The 27,327-nt window shown below is 43.9% G+C and overlaps 1 long non-coding RNA gene across 1 annotated transcript; it reads left to right on the top strand.

The window, feature by feature from the left end:
* The first annotated feature begins 26 nt into the window (after positions 1 to 26).
* LOC141571090 (uncharacterized) lies at positions 27 to 14,227 on the top strand. Its single transcript, XR_012495633.1, has 3 exons — positions 27 to 138; positions 13,161 to 13,267; positions 14,099 to 14,227. It is a non-coding gene; the product is annotated as an uncharacterized LOC141571090 (long non-coding RNA).
* The last annotated feature ends 13,100 nt before the right edge of the window (positions 14,228 to 27,327 follow it).

Raw genomic sequence — 27,327 nt, 5'->3', positions numbered from 1 at the left:
GCGGCGCAAGCGCATTTTGTTGCGCGGTGCGCTAACCCAGACAGGCCGCGCCTGCGCGTTGCGTTGTTTGGGAAGAGGCGGGCGCTGGTTCCCCGCAGCGGAACTTCTGAGGGACGTCGCCGGACCTTGTTGGCCAAGGTATTTATGCATTCCCTGAAATGTTCACAGGCCAAATAAGCTCACGAGGGCGTGTTCACACGAAATTATGAAAACCTTAACGCAAAACGCCTAAGAACAGTACAGGAGGTCCTGTTGTGAGTAAGCAAAAACATGCCTTTATTAGCAAACTGTCAAGCCCTTTTTTGATAGAGGTAGGATAACACGTGGTAAAAGGGCCCGAACGTGGTCCCTGAGTTAAGACCAGGGAGGCACTGCAAAACAGAGGGAACAGTGAGTGACGTGGACTGAGGGAAGAAAGGACTCCTCCCACCCCACCCCTACACAGAATTTCGGGAGGGGTCAAAGACCTAAATGGGAACAGCAAAACTCGAACTTTCTGGAAATAACATAGTAGACCGTCTTCATGACCAATGGATAGGGATATGTGATACAAAAAGCACTAACCAGAAAAGGTTGACAAATTTTGCTAGATTAAAATTGAAAAAAACAACAAACCCTAACCTTCAACATACATCATAAAGAAAGAGAAACATAAATCACAGAGTGGAAGAAGGTATCAGGGGTGCATATGATTGACAAAAGCTAGAGTCCGGGATATGTAAGAACTAAAGAAAAATCCCAATAGAAAAATGGGTAAAACTATTGATTTGAAAATGGAGAAATCCACATGGCCAATAAACTTAAGGTGCTGAACCTCATTACTAGTCAGGAAATGCATTAAAACCACAGTGATTGGCTTTAATTGATTGGTTTTAAACTACATGTACCTCTGGTCAAAAATTAGAATTCTGACAGTTGTTGGTAGACTAATGGGAATTATTAAATGGTATATATACCACTTTGGGAAGTAGTTTAGGATTATTTAGTAAAATTGAAGATACGTATACTTTAGATCTAACAATACCACTCCTTGGTATATACCCTAGAGACAGCCTTGCTCAGAACGTTCTTAGCAATATAGTTCATAAGAACAAAGAGTGGAAACATCCCAAGTGTCCATTAGCATTACAGTAGTTCAATGAATTGTGGTATCTATACAGCAACAAAAATGAACAAACTACAGCTACATGAAACTGCAACTGTGTGAAACAACATGAATTTCACAAGCATAATGGTAGGTGTAAGAAGCCAAAGACAAAAGAATGTATACTATGTGAACCCATTTTTACAACATTCAAAAGCAGACAATGCCATATTGTTCAGGATGCATTCCCAGGTGATAAAACTATAAAAAGAAAAGCAATGAAGTCATTACCACAAAAGTCAGAATGGTCGTTACCTCAGAAAAAAATGTATTGTGACCATGGAGGGGCAAAGGTGCTTCTGGAGTGTAGGCAACGTTATGTTTTTGTTTTTTTTTTTTTACTGAGTTGATGATTACACCGTTTGATTTTAAATCATTCTTTAAACAGTACGTTTATGTTTTACGCATTCTTCTGCATGAATGCTGTATCATGTTATTTTAAAAAATACCCCACCAAAGGAAAAAAAATGCCTATAAGTCAGTAAGAAAAAGACAATCCAATAGAAAATGGGCAAAGGGCATATAGGCCTTTCAAAGAAAACACGAATTGCATGTAAACATATGAAAAAATGCCCAACCTTCTGAATAATCATAGAAAAACGCACATTTAAAGCACAATGAGATAACATTTCACAACTAGATTGGCCAAGATGTAAGTCTGACAACCAAATGCTATGAAGGAGATGGAGAAAAGGGAGTTTTTATGGGCTACTCTGATCTACTTTGGAAAAATTGATGTTATCTAGAAAGACTGGATATGAGTACACGTGAAGACCCAGCTATTCCACTTCTATGGTATGCCCCAGAGAAATTGTTACACATGGTCAAACTTTTAGAAACAATTTGAATGTCTACCAAGAGTATATTGGTAAAATGGAATACTGTAAAGTTGAAAGTAAATGAATGAATGAATATGCTTTTTTAAAAGTAGAATTTAAAAAGCAAGTCAGAAAAACACACTGGGATTCAATTTATCCAGAGTTCAAAATTAGGAATATACTCCCTGCCCCCCCCCCCCGCCCCCACACAAAAAGTACTGTTTAGAGAAACAAACACCACATGGTAAAACTATAAAGAAAAGAACGGGGATGATTAACACTTAATTCAGGATAGTGTTACCTCCGAGAGTAAGCTGGATGACCCAATTTATGAAGGGCATCCTGGGAGCTTCTAACGTACTAGAAATGTGCTCTTTCTCACTAGGGGTGGGGATGGTTTTTCATTTTTACATTGTAGCTGTACATTTTAGATACTCGTGTGATTTAGATCACTGTTAAAATTTTTTAACTATTATTTAGGGATAGGACCTTACATGCAGTCAATATCCAGTTTTTTACAAAAGATGATACTTAAATTTCCTTCCAGCTCTATGATTCTAATATTAAACCTTTTTCAAAACCTCCATAGTATAAAAATACAGACACATGAGGGCACTCTAACCAATAAACTAAAGGGAAACATTGAAACTGAAAATGAACCTCATGACCTCTTAGTGGTGACTGGGAGGTTTAGTTGCTTAGATATAAGCTTTTATAATGGACCTTTCTGAGTGAGAGGCTCTCATCAAAATGGGAGTCCCGATGCCTGTGACAGTGCAGCTGCAGCTGTATTTCAGAACAATTCAGGCTGACTTTCAGCATCCCTCAGTCTACCTACTTGGCTTTCTAGGTCCAGCACTGAGCACAAACTGTAAAATTTAAGTATATGCATCCTTTCTCTTTATAGAATTTACAAACAAGAATTACACTTCTCAGTTGTTCTGAGAGCCATCTCGTTACCAGTACATTTTAAGCCAGTGGAACAGAATGGGGGTTGCATTTGCTTGTCATGGAGTTGAATCTCTCACTTTACCCCCTATTTTAAGCATTTGAATAATTAGATTGAAATGGTTTTTAAACCAACATTCTCTTCCTCAAGAGTCTGCAGTGTTGACAACATATGTACTTACCAGAAGAAAGTTGCAGAGGGTGACTCAAAGGCTTAATCAGTGGTTAAAAAGTTTAGTCTTTGAAGTTAGAGAGATCTTACATTTAAACGTTTGCAAATTAGAGCTGGTTAATCTTGAGTCACTTAACTGCTCTGAGTCACAGATTCCTGATCCCTAAACTGTCATAATAAAATACCAAAAAGCCTGTTATGAGGAATAAATTGTATCTAAAGTTGTTGGCTCAGGGTCTCTATATATTAAGCACTCAAATCTGAGCCATTCAAATCATCACCATCATTGTCATGTTAGAGTCTGTCTCCCTTTGCAGTGAGGCAAGGGGGGCAAATTAAGAGGCTAATTGCCAAAGGATTGCTGATTCCATGAAAACTATATGAGGAAAAAATAGAATTGCTATTATAATGAATTATAAATCTTTGCCAATTCATTATCATGCACATTCAAATAAATAGGGATGTACTAATTATTTTCAGTCAGTACAAAATATTGAGAGCATGTTTATTCAATTGAAAAAAAAAGCAACCATAGAAGTAATTTGATTAGATATTTAACCATCAAATTTGTATGGGGTGCTTTTTTAGGAGACTTAGGTCACTCATGCCCTGATTCTAAGGTCCTACATGAAGAAATATCTCCAATAACTTATTAGTTCTTTGGGATTAGGAAATGTATGTGAATAGATGTGCACCATGAAATGAATAAAACTTAAGGCCCTGCTTTATATATACCTGATGCTAAAATATGTGTTAAATGATTAACAATATTTTGAAGCACCTTTCAGGCTTATATGGCATAATAATAACAGTTAATATTTATCACTGTATCGTTATCTTTTTATTGCTGTATAACTACCACCTGAAAACAGAGAAATCAAAGACACTTTTATTTGGGCTGGGCTCTGCTGGGCGGTTCTTCTGGTCCACCGGCTCCCCTCCTGCAACTGTAGTTATCTGACAGCTCATCTTGGGCGTCAGGGGTGAGATGGTATATGATAACTTCACCTCCCTGTCTAATGATGGTGCTGGCCATTGGTTGGGCCATGTGTCTGTCACAGGCTAACCTAGACTTCATCACATTGCAATCGCAGAGTTCCAGGAGAGTGACGGCAGAAGCTTCAAAGCACCTTGTGAACCTGGCTCATTAGCTACACAGCTTCCCCTTTGACACCTGTGATTGGTCACAGCAAGCCAAGAGGCCATGCCAAGAGTCCAGGAAGTGGAGAAGTAGACGTCACTTCTTGATCAGGGTTACAACTAATGCACGATATGAAGGGCATGTACGCAGGGTAGGGGGGTTTGTGGCCATTTTTTATAATCTACATGCTAGGCACTTTGCTACATGTTTTGCTTCCATTATCTCATTTAATTCATACAATTCACCTATGAGATGTGTGTATTATTTAACCTATTTACAAATGAGAAATGGAAACACAGATGTTAAGTTAGGTAACTCAACATTTCTAATAAGGGAAATGTTTATTAAGCATTCTTAATAAGTAAAACTATGCTAATAGGATGTTAAGTTTAAAAGAAGGATAAAATATAAATAAAGCAATTCAATTATGTTTTTAAAATATGTATACATATACACACAAACATTCTGGAAGGAAATATTCAAATTCCTCTGAGTTGGAAGATAATGGATAATTGTGATTTCCATCTTTTTTGTATTTTCCACATTTTTCATAATGAGTATAAATTTACTTTTAGAAATTAAAAAGTAGATCTACCAAAACTCACACACACACAAAATATATATGATCTGAATAGACCTATATCTATTAAAGGAATTGAATCAATAAATAATCTTCCAAAACAGGAAGTACCAGGCCCACATTGGGTTCACTGCTGAATTCTACCAAATATTTAAGGAAGAAATTATACCAATTATCTACAGTCTCTTCCAGAAAATAGAAGCAGAGAGAATACTTCTTAATTCATTTTGAGGCCAAGATTACCCTAATTCCCAAACCAGGCAAAAATATTACAAGAAAGGAAAACTACAGACCAATATTTCTCACGAATGTAAGTGTAAACATCCTGAACAAATACTGGCAAATCAAATCTAAGAATGTATTGAAAAAAAAGTTCTACACCATGACCAAGTTGGATTTATTCCAAGTAGGCAAAGCTGGTTTAGCAATAGAAAATTAATTAATGTAATCCATCATATCAACAGGCTAAAGAAGAAAGATAGCGTGACCATATCAATAGATGCAGTAAAAGCATTTGCCAAAATCCAATAGCCACTCATGATAAAAACCCTTAGCAAAGGAGGAATAGAGGGGAAATTCCTCAGTTTGATAAGGAAAATGTACAAAAAGCTACAGCTAACATCATACTTAATGGTGAGAAACTCAAAGCTTTCCCACTGAGATCAGGAATGCGGCAAGGATGTCCCCTCTCACCACTCCTATTCAACATCGTACTGGAAGTTTTAGCTAATACAATAAAACAAGAGAAGGAAATAGTAGGAATACAGGTTGGGAAAGAAGAAATAAACTGTCCTAATTCATAGATGACATGATTGTTTAGGTAGATAAATCTGAACACTCACAACACCAAGTGCTGACAAGGACGTGGAGCAACAGGAACTGTCACTCACTGCTGGTGGGGATGCAAATGGTACAGCCACTTGGGAAGACAGTTTAACAGTTTCTTACAAAACTAAACATACTCTCATCACATAATGCAGCATTCGTGCTCCTTGGTATTTAAGTTGAAAACTTATGTCCTCACAAAAACCTGCACAGGGATGTTTATAGCAGCTTTATTCATAATCGTCAAAACTTGGAAGCAACCAAGATGTCCTTCAGTAAGTGATGGATAAACAAACTGGTCCATCCAGACAAAGGAGTATTATTCAGCACTAAAAACAAATGCCCTATTAAACCATGAAAAGCCATGGAAGAAACTTAAATGCATATTAACTGAATGAAAGAAGCCAAACTGAAAAAGCTACATATTGTATGATTTCAACTATATCCCATTCTGGAAAAGCAAAATTATGGAGACAAAACGTTCAATGGTTACCAGGGGTTGAGAGGAGGAAGCAATGAAGAGAGATCACAAAGGATAGTCTTTCTTGGGAAGGCCTCCAGCATTCCTGCGAGCAGGTTTGCTCAGTGAGCACCAGCAATGCCCCTCATGCCCACCAGCCAAGGTGTAGGAAGATCCAAGGTCAGGGGGCAGCATGCTTTGGCCCCCAAGTGTCACTGCAGTGCAAGGGAGGCCAGTCCTTCTTGTACCCTAATTGTTCCCTTGTAGTTGGTGGAACAGCTGCTTCATTTTTACTTTTCAGTCCCTCCTGGTCCCCCCACCTCCCGCCCCAAAATAAAAATGAGTCCAGGGACTGAGCTACCGTCGGAGACGGCTAGGAGGGGAGTCTGTCACACTGCCCTCAGGTGACCAAGACTTTCTTTTGTATTTCACCAAATCTAAGACCTATCAGATGTGAGACACATGGTTGGTCTATGTATCAGTAAAAGGGAAAATCTTGCCAAGAGTAATTGTAAGATGTCATCGTTTATAAGACACATCCTGACCTAGGAGTGTTAAAATGAGAAGGAAAACAAGGGTGTCTTAGAATGGGTACAGAATAGCAAATCAAGTTGCTTGAGCCTGGCACCTCTCAGAATTTCTGTTTCCCAGGACATACCTTCTTTCTCACAGAAATCATCCAGCACATTCCTCCAGTTCACAAGGTGTGCCCAGACATAGCAGATTTCTGCTTCTATCAACAAGGAAGCCCTGATTTGAAAGATTTTAAAAACATGGGAAACTGTGGTCTTGTTAAGCTGGAAAAATCTATAATATGGCATATAAAATAGTTTATCAAAAGTGTAAGAAAATGCATGGAGAAAACTGGAGACAAAAGTTCTAAGAAAAATATAACTTATTGACAAAGGGTTACTATCTTAAATATGTAAAGAATTCATGAGAAAAATGTGAAAACTCCAGTAGAAAAAACAAAAACTAAGTTCATCTAGTCAATAAAAATGTATTGAACATTTATTGTGCTTCAGGCTCTGTGTAGGTTTTTGGGGTATTTAGTAAACCAGAAAAAAAATTTTCTGGCCCAGTGAAGTTTAAAGTCTTCTGAAGGAAGACAGGCAATGTACAAGTAAATAATATATTACGTTGGAAAGTGGTCATTGCTACACGAAAAAGTAAAGCAGAGTGAAGGGATTGGTGTGCTTGGGTAGGTGTGGGTGTTGCTGTTTTCCATGAGTAGATGAAAGGGAGGAAAGGGAGTGAGCCATGCGGTATCTGGAGGACATTCCCAGCAGAGACAAAGGGTGGAAGGTGGAATAATGGTCCCCCAAAGGTGCCCTTGACCTCATCCCTGGATCCTGTGAATATATTATGTTACGTGGCAACAGAGACTTTTGTAGATGTAATTAAGTAAAGTCAAGACAGAAATGACAAACCAAGAATAAATAGTGGAAACTATACCACAGACACAGGGCTCTCTAACTTATAAAAAAATTTCTAGAAATATATAAGGGAAGAAGAATCCAATAGAAAATTGGCAAATGACATGGACAGTTTGCAGAAGAAGAAATGCAAATGGCCTGTAAGCAAAAGACAGGATGCCTGGCCTCTCCTATAAGAGAAAGGCAAGTTAAAACTCGGTCCAGATACTACTTTTTACCTATTGGGTTGGCAAAAATCCAAATGTTGAGGAACTAGGCGTTCTCGTGCCTGCTGGTGGGATTGCAAAATGATAAACTCGAAGGGCGCTTTTTCAATACTGTATGTGATCCAATGAACATGCATTGACTTGCAACCCCATCTCTGGCTGTTGACCATTCAGATACACATGTATGCATACAAAATACTGTGTTTGTAAGATTGTAAGAAAAGACTATAAATCAAAAACCCAAAAATGATCAGTGAGGATCTGGTTAAATAAACTATGACCCATTCACAAGTGGAATGTTATACAGCAGTGAAAAATGATGGCACTATTATTGTCCAGGATATATTGTTAAATGAAAGAAGATAGTCTGCACTCTGTGTGTAAAAGCAGAGGAGGGGGAAGGAGTAGGCAGGCACATTTGTAGTTTGTATTTGCATGAAAGAAAGACCCAGAAGAACTATTAAAAGTTCCCTGTGGAGACTGTATATATATTTACAGCAAGAAAGCAAAACAGTACACACTGAGTAAACTGAGATTACCCTTGGGGTTTAGCTCACATTTTTTTATAGTTTGTGCTCATAAATCACCTTATACCTGACGGGCTCCTGAGTGTTGGAGGAAAGAAAAGGACCAGAACGCATGGAGGAAACACAAAATTAGGAAAGAGAAGCCGATGCCTGCATTTGTTGGAGTCAGTTGAGTGCCTACTTCTGCAGGACACTTCACCCCCTTCCACATGTGCCCACGGAGTCTCGAATGAGCACTTTCCGAACTTCTCAAATTCTATTTCAATTATTTGTTACCACATCTGTCTATTTTTTTAATTTTAATTTTTCAATTACAGTTGACATTCAGTATTATCTTAGTTTCAGGTGTACAGCATAGTGGCTACACATTTATATAACTTACAAAGTGATCCCCCCAGTAAGTCTAGTACCCGCCTTGTACTATACATAGTTATTGCAATATTATTGACTGCATTCCCTGTGCTGTACTTTACATCCCGCGACTATTTTGTAATTGCCAGTTTGTATACATCTGGCTTTCTAACCCAATGCCGGGCACAGAGGTGACTGGCCCTTATTGAATGTTTTTTTCCTTTCTTTCTCTTGGACAGTAAAGGTCTATATTATTTTCCTTGTGTCCCAGGGTCTAGCTTATGTCTGAGTTCTAACATTCAGCAAATATTGGTTGAAACTGTATAAATGAGTGAGTAACTGATTGACAAATTGGTCCTACCTAATACATTTGTGAACATATGGAAAAATAAATATCAAGCAAAGGTAGTTATTTTAGGTACATCTTGAAAATTCCTAAAACTTGGTCCACATTACAAATTACATATACACAGAACCTATCGTTGCTAAGGCCATGATATCATCATAACCTTATAAATCAAATGACCTCTAGTGGGAATCTCTAAGAGATTCCATTTCATATTTGAATTTGAATTTGAAAACACTAGTTTCTTGGACACTGCTTGAAAGGGTAGTTACAGGGACAAGCAGTAATTACAGATATTCAGTATCACTAGTCTGTCTTGACTTCAGTCTAGCGTGACTCCCAGTGGCCTGCTGTGGAGAAAAGGCAAAGCTGAAATTCCCTGGCTGAAAATATGGCAAGACTTAGCTATCAGGGAGCTGGGTGGGAGGGGCACTGCTTCCCAAACAGGAAGTTCAGGGGCTTGGCAGTGACAGGAAGTGCTGAGCATGGAGTTTTTCAGATCCTTAATCTATGAATTCCCATGCTTTCATTTTCCAAATCTAAGTAACGCAAACACAAGATTTTTAGGCATTTAAATTTTGCTCCCATTCTCCATTCTTCCCAGACCATTGTGTTGACTAATAGAAACTTGAAAATACATATCTGCTTCTGATGCTTATGTAAAGGTCATTTTAGACTCTTGGTTGTGTTCATTATGTGAAAATGAAAAGACATTAGTGAAAATGGAAAAAAGAAACCAGCACTGATGATAAACACCATCATTTCTGAGTTTGCTGTAGACATCAGGTCACACCTTCCTTGTTTCTCACCTGGATGAAAAGACACAGGAGAAAGTTTTGGGTGTGGCATCCAGTGGTCCTGGATTTGTACTGCATCTTCACCACTTACTGCTTGTATAACTTTGGGCAAATTATAGGCCATCTTTGAAACAGTTTCTCTACCTATATACTGAGATTGTACAAACTCACAAAATTGTTGGGAAGATGAAAGGGAGTGAGATTTGTGACAATAGTTGTCACAAATGGTGTTGGTGTCAGCAGAGGTTATTCATCCAGAAAGTTTGCTTCCTGTCCTCTCCTTAGCTCCCCTTCCTCACTAGGACTGTATGGCATCCCAGCCTCCTCCTGGGGCTTAAATCTAGCTACTCTCCAAACAGTGGCCTCCATCTTTGAATGGTAACGTGCGTGAATCTCCTGGCGGGTTTTGTTAAAATGCAGATGTGCTTCCATGGGTCTGGAGTGGAGGCTGAGGTTCCTCGAGCCCCAGGCAGTGCTGCTGTGGCTGCTGGCCATGGAGTCGCAGGCCCCACTGACCTGGGCAGTGACCTGAGCAAATGCGTTTTCTTTCTAGTAACCTGTGGGGTCTGTAAGCAGCAGCACTCCACCCTGCCACACACACCCAGAGAGCAGCTCCAAAACAGCCCTGCTGTGGTATTCCTGCATAGGTCCCTCTGTTCTGGAGCTTTGTATTAATAGCAGAGCTGGATGTGCCTTATCTCGTTTTCACCTGGCCTCAGGTTTTCCTGTGATGCTTCACGTCTTTCCCCCAGTTTCAACCTTGGCTCTTGTTAACAATGGCTTTGGCTCAGGTACTGTCCCCAAGCCTACGCAAGTAGGAAAGGGCATTTTCTGAAGGGGTTCAGTCGTTGCTTCAGACCACAATGTGGGCCATGGGCTGCTATCCTGTGGACACTTGTGATTGTGTCAGGACAGTGACCCATCCTGTGTCCAGGGCTGCATGAGCACGCTACTTGGAACGCTCTGCGTTGACTGCAGCCCCACGGTGCTGTGTGTCATTGGTTTTGTGTACATCTCCACCTGGTGAGCATTCTTCTGGATACAAGGAAGCATACTGTAGTGACTGAGAGTGGAGGCTGAGGCCAGCCACCTGGCTTTGCTCCTGCTGCTGCCAGTGACTAGCTGGGTGGCCTTTGCCTTGGAAGTTGCTTAGCCTCTGTCAGCCCCCGAGTCTTCATCTGTGCCAGACAAGCGTGCCAGCCTCGGGAAATGCTAAGAGGACTAACGTCAGGGAGTGGATATTTGTAGAGCACTTACAACACGGCCTAGCCTTCAGTGAGTGTGTGTTAGTGATGTGTGTGGCCTGGTGGCAGTGGGGAGGGACTCTCGGTGCTCATGTGAGAGCAATTTTGTGGGGGATGTTTTGGGGAGCTTGGTTTTTATTGTTTATCAGCCTTACCTGTTTGTTGATAAAAAGACCTGCTAGCTTGCATGTTGTCCCTCTGCCTGCATGGCAGGGTTCGGGGGTCTCGGGAAGATGAATCACAGAGTCAACACTTCCCAGATGGCAGAAAAGCCGCTGCTCACAGCTATGCACAGCAGCTCTGCACTGTCCTGTGAGCTCCGTTCTCACTGTGGTGGTGCTGTCACGGTACCTAAAGGTGACAGTTTTCCTGCAAGGGGCAGGAAGATGCCTGGAGGGAGGCACTTTTCTGACGAGGCTGGTGAGGGCCTTGCTGTGCACTGGCTTGGGGTGTGCAGAGGCCTGACTGCCTCTGAGCCATGGCCCTGGCTGCCCTCCCAGCTCCCGCCATCTCGGCAGCCCGCTGGCCACAAGGCTCGGTACCCATGTGTACTCTGAATAAATCGGGACGTTTACAGGAAACTTCGTCTCTCCTGTGATCTGTCACTCTGATGACCCACAGAGCAGCCCATTACAGCCATTACTGTCCCCAAGAGTAATCTGAGGTTGGGTTGGTCTCACATCCTGGCACTTCATTACATTTGTCAGCCTCCTCCTACAAGGGCGCTTTCTTCAGGACGCCAGTTAAAACGTAGCCGCTCCATTCCGTACCTCCACACATCTGTCATCATTAGATTTGGGTTGGTGGCTTTTTATAACATGTAACAAGAATAAACCATGCCCAAATGTCACATTTCTTTATGTTCTACATTCAATTAGAAACACCATATTTTGTAATTTCTAAATCGTATAAAAAATACCACATTTCTTTATTTTCTAAGCAAAAATATATCCTTAGAAATGTCCAGAATTGTATTCAGAGAGAAATTTAGAGCCTTAGTTGCATCTGTTACTGAGCATTTTGCTATACTTGCCAAACAAGCAAAATAAAGAATATTTCTTATTAACTTATTATAAAGTGTAACTGTCAGAAACTACAAAAGCATCACACTTAATGGTAAAACAGTACAAATATTCTCATTAAAGTCAACAAATGCAACAGGAAAACGAACAAAAGATTTTGATAAACACTGTGCAGAAGCTGTGATAAGCACATTGGAAGATGCTCAGCATCATTAGGCATCAAGGAAGGCAAATAAAAATACGCGCACACATTCTCTACCACACAGCAGAGTGGTGGGATTAAAAAGACACGACCCGAAGGACTGGCGAGGACGTGGACTGCTGGAGAGGGTGTGGAATGACAACTGCTTTGGAGAGCAACTTGGCAGCCTTTTATCAAGTTTGTTTATAAGAATCTCACTACTAGGTATGTACCTGAGAGAAGTGACAACATATGTCCACACAAGACTCATCCACAGAGGTTCATAACCCTAAATTATAAAGACCCCAAATATTAACAGGTGAAGACGAGCTGGTAGCCGATGGAGAATACTCAGATGCACGGAAGAACATGGATGAGTCTCAGAGATATTTTACAGAATGAAAAAACCAGGAACCAAAGAGTACATGTCATTTAACTGATTCATAATAAATTCTGAAACAAGGTATTCCTAACCTCTAAGGACAGAACACAGGTTGGTGGTTGTGGGGCTGGGGGAATGGAGAGGTCAGCTGACGGAGTCACAAAGACCTTTGAGGTGTGGAAGAAACGCTCCTGACTGGTTGGAGTTACACTTAAATGAGTGCATGTGATTGCATGTAAGTCAGATCTCGAAAAAGTGGACTTTAAAAAAGTGTCCTAGCCTTTTAGATTAGATTTTCGGTCCTTTGCGTTTTCTTAGACTTTTTACTTCTGCCAAGGAGGAAGACATTCAGCCTGTCAGTGAATCGTGAGGCTGCTGCAGGTGGGTGCCTGTCAACTCCCGACTGTCCGTCTGCGGGCCTCTGCCTGCCTGGCCTCAGTTCCATCCAGCGGGGTCTCAGCCACATCCTGTGTCAGGGGTGGCCTTCTGTACTAGGTGTCATGTTCGCTTCTTCTGGGTGAACCCAGCGCTCCCTCGGCAAGTTTATCCATACACTTTGGGCTTTTTTCTATTTGCCTAGGTGGGGAGGATCCCTGCTCCAGCCGCTAGGAAGCCAGCCCTGCTCTGGTTTGCTGAGCCCCGAGGAGGCCTGGCCAGTGGTCCCAGGAGAAACAGAATGTCGACCAGGTAGGGTGGGCTCTGCTTGTGCTGGCTGCATGCGGCAAGGTCTGGGAGCCAGGGAGGGCTTCACTGTGTGGGGAGTGCATTCACAGTGGTACCTGAAGGGGCTGGTTGTGTATGTCATGTGTCACACTCATTCCTGAGCTCACCACCTCCCTTAGCCCCGCCGTGTAGCCCGCTGAGTGAAGGGACAGCCAGCTTCTGCTCTGGCTGTTCTTGCTCTTTGTACTGAACTTCACCCTCAGCCTCAGGCACAGCTGCTGTCACCCACACTCAGTGGAAGAAGGGCCCAGGTCCACCCCCAGAGGACTGGGGGGCACACAGTGAGGACCAGTAGTCCTGACTTGCTGGTGCCCTGAAAAGCACAGCGAGTGGACTGGTGTTGGTGTCAGAGAGCTGGGTCGTGGGGTGAAGGAGGCGCCATGATAGCTGGGATTGCTGGAGTCTTGGGGGCATCCCAGGAGCGGGACTGTCCTGGCATCCCAAGGGGGAGGCCAGGGCCAGACTGCCAAGTTCCCTGCATAGAGGGGACAACAGAAACAGCGCAGGGGTGTGGGCATGGAAGGGTGGGGAGGGACGAGGCGTGTCTGCGCTCATGAAATCAGAGGATGTTAGCGCAGGAGAGGGTCGATAGAGATGACGACGTGGTGCAGCTGTTCCATTTGATAGGTGGACAGATGTGTCCCAAGGAATTTGAGAGCTCCCCAGTCTCACTGGTTAGTAACTGACTGAATGAGAATTCTGGTCTCCTCCCTGTGAACTTAGTCATTTCCACCATCAGACCAGAATGCCAACTTGTGTTCATTTTTGTCCTTAGCTTCTTGATTGCTTTTACAGACTCATGTATCTGTCCGATCCCACCCGAATGCAAGCTGACCTCCTCAACAACTTCTAAAATAAATTGTCAAGGAATATGCTTCTGTAAAAACACTACATCTGATTCAAACTGCAATTAACTAATTGAAGAAATTGGAAGGAAATGCATGTGAAGCAATGCAATAAAGCAAATGTAGCCAGGCTCCCCATAGAAAACAAGTTCCTACTATGGTACCGCAGCATAACACGGGACAGTGGGGACTACTGTGCCACTGACTCAAAAAGGGACACGTTTGTACAGCTTCATCCTACCTTCTTTTTCCATCCTTTAAGAACTGCCCCTCCACCTGGCTCTTCCTGTTGAAGCCTAGGACGCGGACACTATTGTGTGGACACTGTTGTTCGTAGCTGTACCAAGAGGCACTGGGATATTTTGTCGGTTGGCAAATCATACTCCATCTCTTTCCATATGAGTGATACTAATTGAGAACAACTTTATAATTTAAAGTGAAAGTCTTGAAAAACTAAGAATATTTCTGTGTTTTTCAAAGCTGCTGAAATAGTAACTTTCACTCCAATTCATTGTTTTGAATTTCTATGCTATATTTGATTGTTTTTTAAAAACTACAAAGTTTGAGATTTCATGTAAACAGCAGAGATAACATAAACAGTGACTGAACTTCGTCACCAAGCACACAACTGAGGGAGCATTATGATGGCGACTAGACTGGCTCGGTCATCTATTCTGGAAATTTCAGACAGCCCTGGCTGTGAGAGGGTGGAGGAATTAATATTAGCTCAAGTATGATTATTAATTAGTCCACAAGGGAATCAAGAATTAATAATTAGGTATCTGGGCTTTTCTTTTAATTGTGGTAAAAAAAAAAAACACCCACATAATATAGAATTTACCATCTTAACCATTTTTAAGTGTACAGTTCAATACTATCAAGTACAGTAACATGGTTGTGCAACATATCTCCACCAATTTTTCGTCTTGCAAAACTGAAACTCTGTCCCCATTAAATAACTCCTCATGTCCCTCCCCCAGCTCCATCACCCACACCCACTCTCTGTCCCTATGATCTGACTGATCCAGGGCCTCATATAAGTGGGATCACACAGCGCTTGTCCTGTGATTGACGTATTTCACTGAGCATAATGTCCTCAGGGTTCACGGATGATGTAGGGTGTGTTAGGATTCCTCCCCTCTTAAGGTCGAATGACATCCACTGTATGGATGGACTTTTGTTTATCCATCATCCATCCATGGATCTTTGTGTTGTTTCTATCTTTTGACGGTTGTGAACAGTGCTGCATGGAACATGGGGGTACAACTATCTGAGTCTCTGCTGTCCGTTATTTTGGGTCTGTCCCCAGAAGTAGAGTTGCTGGGTCAGATGTAGTTGTATTTTTAACTTTTGGAGAAACTACCAGACTGTTTGCCACAGTGACGGCACCTTTTACCCTCATCCCAGCGGTGTGCAGGCTTCCAGGTCTTCACATCCCCACCATGCTTGTCATTTTCTGGGTATTTCTGGTGTGTGTGTATGTTTGGGAAATGGTTGGATCCTCTCCCTCGAAGTTGTGTGTGTGTGTGTGTGTGTGTGTGTGTGTGTGTGTGTTTACATATAGTACATATATGCATGCTAATTGAACATTACTGTTTTATCAAAGTATTTATGAGTATTATTATTATTATTTACCTTTTGACCCTCTTCACCTATTTCTCCCACCCTATTGCCCCCCACCTCTGGTAACCACTAATCTGTCCTCTGTGATGATGATGCCAGCTTTAGTGGGTTTTTGAGAAAATGGACTATGTGTGTAAGGCAGTTTGTGAACTGCAAAATATACTGGCACTGTCAGTCCTTCTACTTGGGAGGGTCTGCAGTGTGTCCCCATCCAAAAAGCCCTTCCACCAGTGCCCGTGTTCATTTCTCCTTCTTAAGCTGCCTGGCAGCTTCTTCTCCAAATGCTCTTTCTAAAGGGCTCTCATACCTCCTTCCTAAAGTACATTCGCTTGGACCAGTGAAAATACGGCTGCTGAAGGTGAATTTCTAAAATGGGCACAGGCATTGAAACCTGTCAAGAGGGTAACTCTGGGCGGACTCTCTGAATGGCCATTATGGAGTATTTATAAAACATGACAAACTGGGAAGAATTTTAATACAAAACTCGTTAAGTAAATTATGGAACATCCATAAAATGGAATACTGTCCAAAAAAATATAAATAAATTTGTAGGTCTACAAGGTGTGATCAAACAATACAGTGAATGTTTAAATAAAAAAACATGTATTACGGCAAAAGACACATTGCCGTTAACCTCCATCAAAATACTCCCCCTCACTTTGAACACACTTATCCCATCGCTCTTGCCACTTTCTGAAGCAGTTCTGAAAGTCCTCTTATCTGAATGTCTTTTGTTGTGCTGTCATGGCTGCCTCGATGTCCTGAATCAATTTGACTTTGGGGAAGAGCCAGAAGTCGCACAGTGCCTGATCCATTGAATAAGATGGACAAGGACACACTGTAATGTTTGTATTTGACAGAAATTGCTGTACCAGAAGCGATGTGTGACATGGAGTGTTGTCATGATGGAGGATGATTTGTGGCACACTTTAAAACACACCTTCTCTCAACCATAGCTCACATCCGACTGACTGCACCGAACAAGTTGAAATTTGTCACACACTGTTACTAAGGTTCGACGCATCACTTCCCATATGGATGATCCCTGCCTTTCCGTTGAATGACGCTCAGCAGCAGCATTCACTGCATTTTGTGATCACAATGGAAAGGCTCCGTGTCATATATTGCTTCTGGTACGGCAACTTCTGTTAGATAAAAATATGACAGTGTGTCCTCATCCACCTTATTCACCATCTGGCACTGTGCGACTTCTAGCCCTTCCCCAAAGTCAAAATGATTCAGGACATCGAGGCAGCCACTACAGCACAACTAAAGACACTCACGAAAGAGGACTTCAAATCACCTCAAAAAGTGGCAAGAATGATGGGATAAGTGTATTTAAAGCAAGGAGGAGTATTTTGAGGGGGATTAATGACAATGTGTCTTTTACTGTAATAAATTTTTTTTATTTAAACATTCACCATATTTTTTTATCACAACTTGTATATTGATTGACATAGAGATATATTCCTAAATTTAAACTAAAAGAAACAGCAGGCCAAAATGGAGTCACTTGTGCTAAGTCACATCACCAAACCAAAACTTACTACCAAAACTGATTGCAGTTTTGGCTCCTCCCAGGAGTAGAATTTTAAGCCAATAGGTCTGGAATTCCCTGGTCAGCACTAGTGAGGTCATCTGTCTGATGAGCCCGCCTGCCTTCCCCTAAGGGGTGGTGACCTTCCTGAAATAATGTACTCTTTCTTGTCCCACCCTCTCTCTGCCTACAAAAACCTTTCATTTTTACAACCCAGAGCGCCCTTCTAGCTTTGAGGTGGGATGCTGCCCGATTCATGAATTGCTTAATAAAGCCAATTAGATCTTCAAATTTACTGAGTGGAATTTTATTCTTTATCAAAACAGAAAAGTGGGGAAGGAGCAGGAGGGAAATGGCTCGTGCTAGAAATATGTAATGCCTTGATCTGGTGACTGAATACATGTAAAACTTCATTAAGTTGCACACTGAAGATTTAGGTGCTTTACTGTGTGTACGTTTTACCTTAATAAACGAGAGAGAGAGAGAAAAGACAAGATCATCAGAAGCAAGCGCGGGCTCACCAAAACCAAAAGCAAACCGTGTAACAATTCTACATACAGTAGGAACCCATTTTGATTTTCAAAGACATTTGAAAATATGTACTTCTAGGACACTATTTGTTTACCAAACATTAAAGTAGTAAAGGTGCCCCCTCACTAAACGCATTATCACGTTCTACCTGTGTGTAAACATTGCGGGCATCTCACCTGGATTATCACGAGAGCTCTTGGCAGGACTCAGGGCCCGCATATCACCTCCAGTCTGTTCTCTACAAGCAGCCACAGAGAACCTTGGCAGCTGGGACCCCTCAGTCCATTTGTCACACTCTAGTGATGTCCCATCTCACACACAATAACGTGTGACCCGTCTGTGTCTCTCCCCTCCCTCTGTTCTTCCCAGCCAGGAGCTCTGGCTGTTCTTTTACCATGCCCGGCATGTCTTCACACTCGGTGTTTTCTCTAATAGTCACATGGCTCATCCTCTCCTCCCCTTCACATTTCTCCTTTCAAATGTTAGTTCCTCAGAGAAACCTTTCCAAACTTCTGGGGCTGAGCCCTCCTACACTTATCCCACCACTTGCTCCATCTGTGCCTCACTTGCTGCCCAGCCTTCCCTGTCCTTGGCTTTGACTGCTCTCCTGTCTACTCCGCCTCTGTCCCTGAGGGTCTAGCACAGCACCTGCTGTGTCAGCGAGGACAGCGAGTAAATGAAGGAAGACAGGAAGACGGGACAAATCTCTGCTGCTAGGGTCCCTGTAGACATCGATTTTCCTTCCTTGTACCTTGTTCATTATCTGAAGTGTTTTACCATGGGCATATGTTACCACTACAATTAAGAAAAAAATTGTAAGGTTGTGTTAGTTTCCTAGGGCTGCAGTAACAAAATGGCATCATCGCGGACGGGGTGGCTTAAACAACAGAAGTGTGTCGTCTCCCAGGTCTGGAGGCTGGACATCTGAGGTCCAGGTCTCGGCTGCTGGTTCTCCCTGAGTCTGCGAGGGAGCCTTGCCAGCCTCCGCCCAGCTTCTGGTGGTCTGCGGGCGGCTTCCATGTTCCTTGGCTTGTCATCATCCCATCTCTGCCTTCATCTTGACGGGACATTCTCCACGTCTGCATGTCTGTGTCCAAATGTCCCCTTTGTAAGGGCACCAGTCATACTGGAATAAGGATCTATCCTAATGACCTCTTTGTCACCTCGGTAACGACCCTGTTTCCTAGTTAGTCACATTCTGAGGTCCTGTGGGGACACAGTAACCCATAACAAAAGTATTTCCTTAAACAAAGAAAAAATGATTAATTTCTAAAATTTGAATGTCAGAAATGTGTGGCATTTTAAGCCTCCTGTCCCCTGCTGGCGTCCCACAGGCTGAATCTCGGCCACATCCTCCTGACAGTGTAGGAGGAAGGCCTCCCTTGGAGGTGCTGTTTGATCTCATTAACGCTTTGGAGAGTCTTTTTTCTTCTTTAAGGCTTATTTTTGTATCCTGCTGTTAAACGAAATGCAGCCTCCCTCTCTGCATGGTGGAAGGGTTTGGTTTTTTTCATCAGCAAACCTAGACTCTTTCTGGCAATTACACAGCGATGGACATGGCTTAGTTCTTCTCACACAGTTCTCTCCTGTTCTCAGGCTTGTTTTGTCCTGAGCTAATTCCAGGCCTTGGCACCACGTGGGGTGCAGGTGGGCTGGGCTTCGCCAGCTCCTGGCTGTGGGAGGAGTGTGGGGGTTCCCCATCCTCTGCACCCAGCTCTGTTGCCTCCCCCCCACTGCCTGCCCTGCCCGGGGGCGGGGGGGGGGGGGGCGATGCGGCCTGGGAGCATGAACCCTTTGCCCATTTTCATTCTAACCTGCAGGTGAATCCTGCCAAAGAGGAGGGGGCACGAAACAGAGCAAAGCTAGACTGAGGGTGGGTGCGAGAGCCTATTGGGCAGCTCTGCAGGCTACTGAGCCAGGTTTCATTGGGAGCCTCAGAGGAGATGGAGGCGGGAAACTGCGGGGACAGACCCCAGGTGTGGGCTGCTGGCTCACACTCTCCCCTGCCCACTGTGCTTACACATCTCTGTTTTATTCATTTGTTCACCGGTAACAGCTTTCAGCGGCAGCCGCAGAACCGTTAAGTACAGCATGGAGTTTTCTCTGAGCAGGTGTCACGCCCACAAAACCTCGCCACGCAGGACCACTGTGCTTCCCTTTTTTTCAGGCGAGGAGACTGGCCAGGCCGACTCCTCCGTGGGGCACAGGGACACAGAGCGCAGGGCCCGGCTGTCGCCCTGGGGCATGGCTTCACTAGGAACCTTTGGCAATGCAGCCCCTTGCTCGCAGTGGGGCCCCGGGGGCTCACCCACCAGGCCAGGCTGACCCCCCCAAGGTGTGTGTATTAGGCACTCGCCAGAAGCCAGAGCCACCCTAAAACATACTTTCTTTTGGCCTTTAAGAGATGCTTTCATTTTCTAGACAACACACCCCCACCCCTGCCCCCACCACACACCTGGATGTTCCCTCAGCTTGCCCATCTGTGAACCTTAGCTCTGTCCACCTAAACAGAGAAAACGGGTCTGCAAGCAGATCCAGCTCTTCATTAATCAACACTTTGCTCGCATCACCTCTCAGGTTTCAGATGTGCTTTCGGCACCCGTGGGTTTTCATGTCAGATAAACTGGAGGTGGCTCCCACTCGCTTACTTACCTGTGGCCCCTGCAGGCTCCACGTGGAGCCTCGGTGCCTCCCTCACAGCAAAGTGCCTGCCTTCTGGTCAGTGCCAGGGGACAGAGCTCCCTGAAGGCGCTCCCCGACCCAACTTCCCCATTCACAGCGGTCGTGCTAGAGTACTGAGCACGAATGGGGTTCATGTGTACCCCAAGTGGGAAATCTGCCAAATGTCATCTCTCAAGACCTCATGTAGCGAATGAAGCGATTACTAGTTGGACTTAACTTTCAAGACCTCTCCTTATGATTAGTTATTTACTTATTAATATAACACACATTAGTTGTACGAAATGCGGAAAAAACACCAAGGTAAAAGAAGAGAATTTTAAATTATAACCCAGTTAGGCTGTGATTACCACTGCGAATATTTTGGTGTTTTTCATTCATTTTATGAGGATACATATAAATATGTGTAGATGTGGAATGACATTTGTTTGGTGGACAGAGGCTTCTTTTTGAAAACTTTTCATTGAAGTATAACATACTACAGAAAAAATGCCCAAGTCTAATCACCTCCTTGTTCATGCGTCTAGAACAACCCCCATGTCACTAAATCCTCTGCAGCTCGGTACCCCACTGTATGACCAGGCCACCCCCTGGGACTGCCTGAGTGCAAACAACTTTCTGACGTGACTTCGGCTTGTGAGCAGGACTCTTACTTAAGGGCCTGCATGTTCTTCCAGACCATCTGTGGGGACTCGTGGGCCATAGGGCCACCTGTATCCGCATGTCCTGGGGCTCTGGATAAAATCCTTACGTTCCCACCTCAGCCTTACTGAAAAGATTGTCAGGGTTTAGGGCCTAGGCATCTTCTTGTTAAATAATCCCATCTGGGAAATTCTCTGCTAGTCACTGTCCAGAAGGACTGAGGAGGCAACCACTTGCTTTCATGTTCCTCATGATGCCTAGATTGTAGGGTCTCTGCTTCGTGGGAGGTTGTGTGGGATGACATGCCTTATGGGGGCCAGGCCAGGCTGCTGTACCACCTCCTCACTGAGTGTTGCTGGGCAAGCCACTTGCACCGTGAGGAGCCTTCATTTTCTCATTGTGGAACGATGGTGGTGAAAATAATTATCTCAGTGCTGCTACAGGGCTGCATGAGATAATGTCTGTGGAAGTCTTTGCAAACCCAAACCTGCTGTAACATATTATTGTTATTATTACTGTTATTATCCTGAACTCTTTCCCCTCTCAGCCACAGGGTCCTAGTTAATGGTTACTTCTATATCTATGATGTCCAATACAGTAGCTGCTAGCCACACAGAAGGACAGATGGATGGTTGATGGATGATGGATGGATGGATGGATGGATGGATGGATGGATGATGGATAGATGGAAGGATGGAAGGAAGGAAAGGAAGGAAGGAAGGAAGGAAGGAAGGAAGGAAGGAAGGAAGGAAGGAAGGAAGGATGGATGAGCGGATGGATGGATGGATGGAAAGAAGGATGGATGGATGGATGATGGATAGATTGATGGGTGGATAGATATGTGGTAAGGTAAATATAGCAAAATACTAATGGTAGAACCGAGGTCTGTGGTTTTTTAAAGTGAGGTACAGGAACCAGCAACATCAGCACCACCTAGAAACTTGTTTGAAATGCACATTTTCAGGCCAGATCCTGGAATCAGAAACTATGAGCATGAAGCCCACACGTGTTTGAACAGGTCCTGGCGGTGATTCTGATACACGCTGAAACAGAGCTATCAGTGGAGATGTACGCATATATGGGTGTCATTGTACACTTCTGTCAAGTTTGCTGTATGTCTGAACGTTTTCATAGTAAAATGTTGGGGCAGAGTGAGTGGTCAGCGAGCATTCTATCATGATGGCTCTCGTGGTCCTGCTGCCACCCGTGTCTCCTTCAACACTTGAGGCTTTTCTGGTGAGCATACTGGCTATTGTAAAGGGGCTTTGACTGGTAAAAGTTGTGTCTTGTTATTTAGCATGATAAATGCCCCAGATGGGCTCCTGTTGGTACAATTAAAGGCACTCATGTATGAATTGGCTAAAACAGCTTAGGCAAGAGCAAGGTCTGAGAATTTGGAGGCTTCAGCCTGTGACCTCCAGGTTGGGCCCCTTGGGCCCTAGCATCTCAGGAATGCTGCATTCGTGGTGTCTGAAAGAGCGGTGGGACTTCTTTGAGCTTCCAGAACTGGTTGTCTGAGCTGTTTTGTACTTGCTCTGCTAATAAATGTCTAAGAAATGCCTGTATATATCTGGATTCGGCCTGAGGCCCGCTTTCCTTATACCCTGGGGGGGAGCCATGGAGGGCAGCTCACCTGACCACTTCTGTGCAAGCTACCATTCCCTGGCCAGGTGAACTGAGGAGTTGTGCCTGATCACTTAACTCAGGTCACTTAGAGCAGCAGGGGACAGACTACTGGAAAGTCCATGAGGTTGCTTCACCAGAAGCCCAACCGTTTACCAACAGTGCTTTTAAATCCCTCCTTCAGTATTCATTGCAGAGATACACAGCTTCTCACCTAGCTTCGGTTTCTGCTTAGGCCTCCTCACAGCCTTCTGTGGTTAATCAGACTTCTCCTTTCCCCCAAGTTTGAAACTCTTTCCTGACTTTGAAAAATATTTACTGACTACTCCAGAAAGTTGATTTCATAATAAAGAAATCTAATGAGGTGATGTATACTGTGATCCTCCTACCATTTAATTCTACACAAAATCTTTCACCAGGCTGCCCTGCATGTGGAAAACCCCAGTCCAGGGGGTCTTCACTGGAGGGACTGAGATCCCAGAAAACCAAGTGGCTTGTGAACTTGGATGGGCCGAGTTACAGCTTTACTTTCCCTAGGTTCTAACTGAAATTAGCATTTCCTTCTGTTATGATGCGGGCAGCACACCCACCCCAGTAGTGTTAGCAGAACCTGTGACTTTGTCTCCAATAGGAATTACAGAGATTTTCACATCACTTGACAATTGCTGCCCTTATTCTTGAAATGCGACTTATAGTCCTCGCTACTTCAAAACTGTGGAAGCAGTTAGCCCTGCCATCAGACTCAATGCATGAATACGGAAACACATGCTGTGTTACTGGATCTCCAGATTTTACATATTCGATCACTGTGCTTCAATGGAATCGGTCTCCTTTTTAATCATACATATTTTATGCATTAGAAAATATTCTGAGAACGGGTCCACAGGCATTCCCCCAACTGTTAAAGAGATTCATGGCTTGAAAAAGATTAAAAAACCCTCCTTAGCCAGTCTGAGGGCTGTTCCACCAAAACTCCGAAGGGTTGGAAGTCCCCAGGGGCTCTGCCAGCCAGACCTCAGCAACTGGTCTGAATTTGGAGGGGCTGGAAGGAGGCCGGCGGAAAGGGCACTTGCTGAGGACGCAGGCTGGGAAGGGGGCTGCCTCAAGCCCTTTTCTGTGCCTCCCCTCCAGGACCCATGTCCCCCTGTTCCCCGCTATCTGGACCCAGGACCGGCCGGCTTGTATGCTGTCGTTATGGTGACAGGCTTTGCTGTTACAAACAGTCATCTTCAGATTCCTCACTTTTGGTGTGAGCCTCAGTGTTTTCAGTGGATTTATTACAAATGTATCACATAGTTTTCAGTGAAGCTCAACCTTGGCCCGCTGCACAGAAATGCCTGATAACCACCCCTGCTCTGCCGGCTGGAACCCAACTGGAAGCTGTTCCAAGCTCTGGACGAACACAGTATGTTTAATAAAAAGGGGGCAGGGCGGGGGCGGGGGAGACCTTGTGCCTTTATTAGAGCCACCGCCCTGAAAGGTGCTTGCTGACTGGCGTCCTCTGGTCCGTTTTAATGGCGATGGAATTGCAGCTCACTTAGCGAATGGTAACAGTGGAGTTAGAGCTGGGTCTGAAACCTGGTTTAGCTACTTACCAGCTATGAGACTGCAGGCAAATTAAAGTCTGAGCCTCATTTTCCTCACTGTGAAAGAGACTTTATCAGAGGAGCGCTCTCGTGGGGTTTCTCGGAGGGTCTGATGAAAGCAGCTCTGGGAAGGGTTCAGCCCAGGGCTTACAAACCACAGGTGAGCACATCTCGGCCAGGCTCCCTGCTGGCTGCAGGCAGAGACACCAGCTCCTCTGCTCTTGTTTTATTTTGATGACATTTACATAACATTTTCCATTGTACCATTTTTAGGCGCACAATTCAGTGGATGAAGCACATTCACACTGTTGTACCACCATCACCACCTCCATCTCCAGAGCTTTTTCATTTTACTAACAGAAACTCTGTCCCCTTCAATCACTAACTCTCCCCTGGGAGTTTCCAGATAATGTCTGGCCCCAGCCCAGACTCAGTGAAGCGGGCCTCTGCGCGAGGACCCAGCACTGGCGTTTTAAGAGCCGCAGCCACAGTGCGAGCCACCAGACTTGTTTGCTGTCAACCATCACTAACCTAAAAATAAAGCCCTTCAAAGTGAGAGGCAAGAGCACTTGCTTGAGATCAAAGAATAGCTACTGGGACGCACTGGTTCAGGCAGAAGCCCAAGTAGTGATCTGAGCAGGAGACAAAGGCATTGGTATTTATGCGAAGGGGGGACAGTGACATCAACAGAAGGGAGGCACTGCTACTGGTGCAGATAACGTGACACAGTGATGCTAATTCTACACAATGTTTTCACCTTGCAGTCTGGCAGTCATAATATCTGCTTTCTTGTTACCTTTGCAAACAGTTCTTTGGGACACGTGCATGCTGCCTTAGGCCCAGTGCTGAGGTCACTTTGCCCTGTTTTAACATCAAGGTTTGAGGTCTGAGATGTGCCAGGAGGTTCCTCTGGGATGGCAATGCCAGCTCCATTTTAAACTGGCTTCATTTATATATATTTTTGACACCATTAAACATACAAGGTCCCACTCAAGTGGTTTTGCAGTTCCCCAGCCCTTTCCTTCCACCACCACTTCTGTGAACGTATTAGGATGGCCGAGGATGGCGACAGTCAGCCTAGATGTCACAACTGGGCCCACGCAGCCCTCCAGCCTGAACCGCCAGCCCCTTCACGTGGCCTTTTCCAGTTTTCCAAAACAAGAGTTTATTGTTGTTTTATGATCATATGAGCAACATTAAAATATCAGGGAAGCAAAAAATAAAAATGCAGTTACCATTTTAAAAACATTCCTATTGCATTTCCTGATTCCTTAAGCCCCCGGAGCGCTTCCTGCCAACTGGCTGCCATCTGCTCGTACTTCCCGAGTCCACACTGGACCATCCTCTGTGGCTCTTAGCCTGTGTGCACTGCTTCTTGGAACAGTTTTACAGAGCTGAGGGCTTCTTTCCTGCCTCATTGATTTCACATACTGCACCTGGCTTTCCTCTTTCTTATTTAATTTACTTCAGCAACATGAATGCAGTGTCTGACACCTACATGGTGAAAGGTACTGCTGACTGGATCATTTTAGCTGTTTTCAGAGAAAAATTTGATTGGCTTAGATGCTTTTTATAATGAACACACTTCCCTACAAAGGGCAAAGCAAAAATCGGTAGTGATCACGAAGCTGGAGTTAAGAACTGTGGGGTTCCTCATGGTCTGACTAGGGGTGCGGGTGGGGGTGTCATGATCCTTCAGGTATACCAAGGTGCTGGCTCCTGTCCTTGTGAGGGAGGAGGAAGTAGGGCTGAGTCTCGGGAGGGTTGTTTGAGCCAGTGCCTCGAAATACAATGGAATTTTTTGCATTGCTCTGTTATCCTTTTCCTTTGCTGAACAAACTTGTTAGATCTAATAATTTTGTGTGTGTGTGTGTGTGTGTGTGTGTGTGTATTTTTTAGGTTTTCTATATTTAAGACCATGTCATTTACAAAACGTAGGTAATTGTACTTCTTCCTTTCTAATCTGGATGCCTTTTACTGTTTTTTAAGTGTCTTTATCTTTCAGAGGTAAATACTGAAATATTTACAGAAAACAATTATGTGTGGGATTTGCTTCAGAATACCATGGGCAGGGGGCTGAGGGGTACAGGTAAAACAACACAGGCCCTGACTTGAAGCTGATAGTAATCTCTTTACTTTTATAAACGTTTTAAAATTTCCATTATAAGAACCAAAATGAATATGCTTGGAGCCATTGCAGACTTTTGGACTCAGAACATCTGGGAAAAGTGAGTAGGACTGTGCTGTTTAGCGAGCTCCCTGGATTGGGCCTGCCGGCAACACTGTGGGATTAGAAATGCGCTGAGTTGCTCTCCGGGGCAGGGGCCGGGGCCACTCCAGCTTTCCATCTTGTTGGTGCTTTGCTAAATCTGCCTGGGTCGAGAAGCCACGATGAAGGATGCCCCGTCACCTTCACAAAACCTGTGATTTACCGCCGTGTCGTTTATAGTATATTAACTTGTATATTTTGGTTGCTTGAGAATGTTGAATTTCATTAATGTACCACTCAACTAGACCACTTCCAGCAAAAGAAGGACTGTGAAGCCAAGCATAAATGGTTGAAGCCAAGTTTTTAAATTAATGTTCCACTGGTCTATTCCTTGTGTCTTATCACTGTCAAGCACCACAGGTTTCAGTGTAAATTGTCTTCAAACCAATTGTCAATGAACTGTGCAGAATCCGCAGATTGATTTTCTGGTTTTTGCATGAGAATGATTAGCAGTTCAGTAGAAACAGACAGCTTTTTTTCTTTTAGATACATTAAAAGAAAAAGAAAAATTAACTCTGCCTTCTAGATTTTGGGAGTGAGATGATGCCTTCTGAGCCTAATGTGAGGCACTATTTTAAAATCCCGTTTAAGGCCACAGACTTTGAAGCACACAGGCCGCCCCAGAGCTGCTCCCTCAGAGCCTGTCTGCGTCCCATGGTGCCCTCACTGGGACTCCAGCCGAGCCCGAG

Source organism: Rhinolophus sinicus, linkage group LG04 (genome assembly GCF_036562045.2).
Source record: "Rhinolophus sinicus isolate RSC01 linkage group LG04, ASM3656204v1, whole genome shotgun sequence".
Lineage (NCBI taxonomy): Eukaryota > Metazoa > Chordata > Mammalia > Chiroptera > Rhinolophidae > Rhinolophus > Rhinolophus sinicus.
This window is presented reverse-complemented; position numbering and strand designations above follow the sequence as displayed.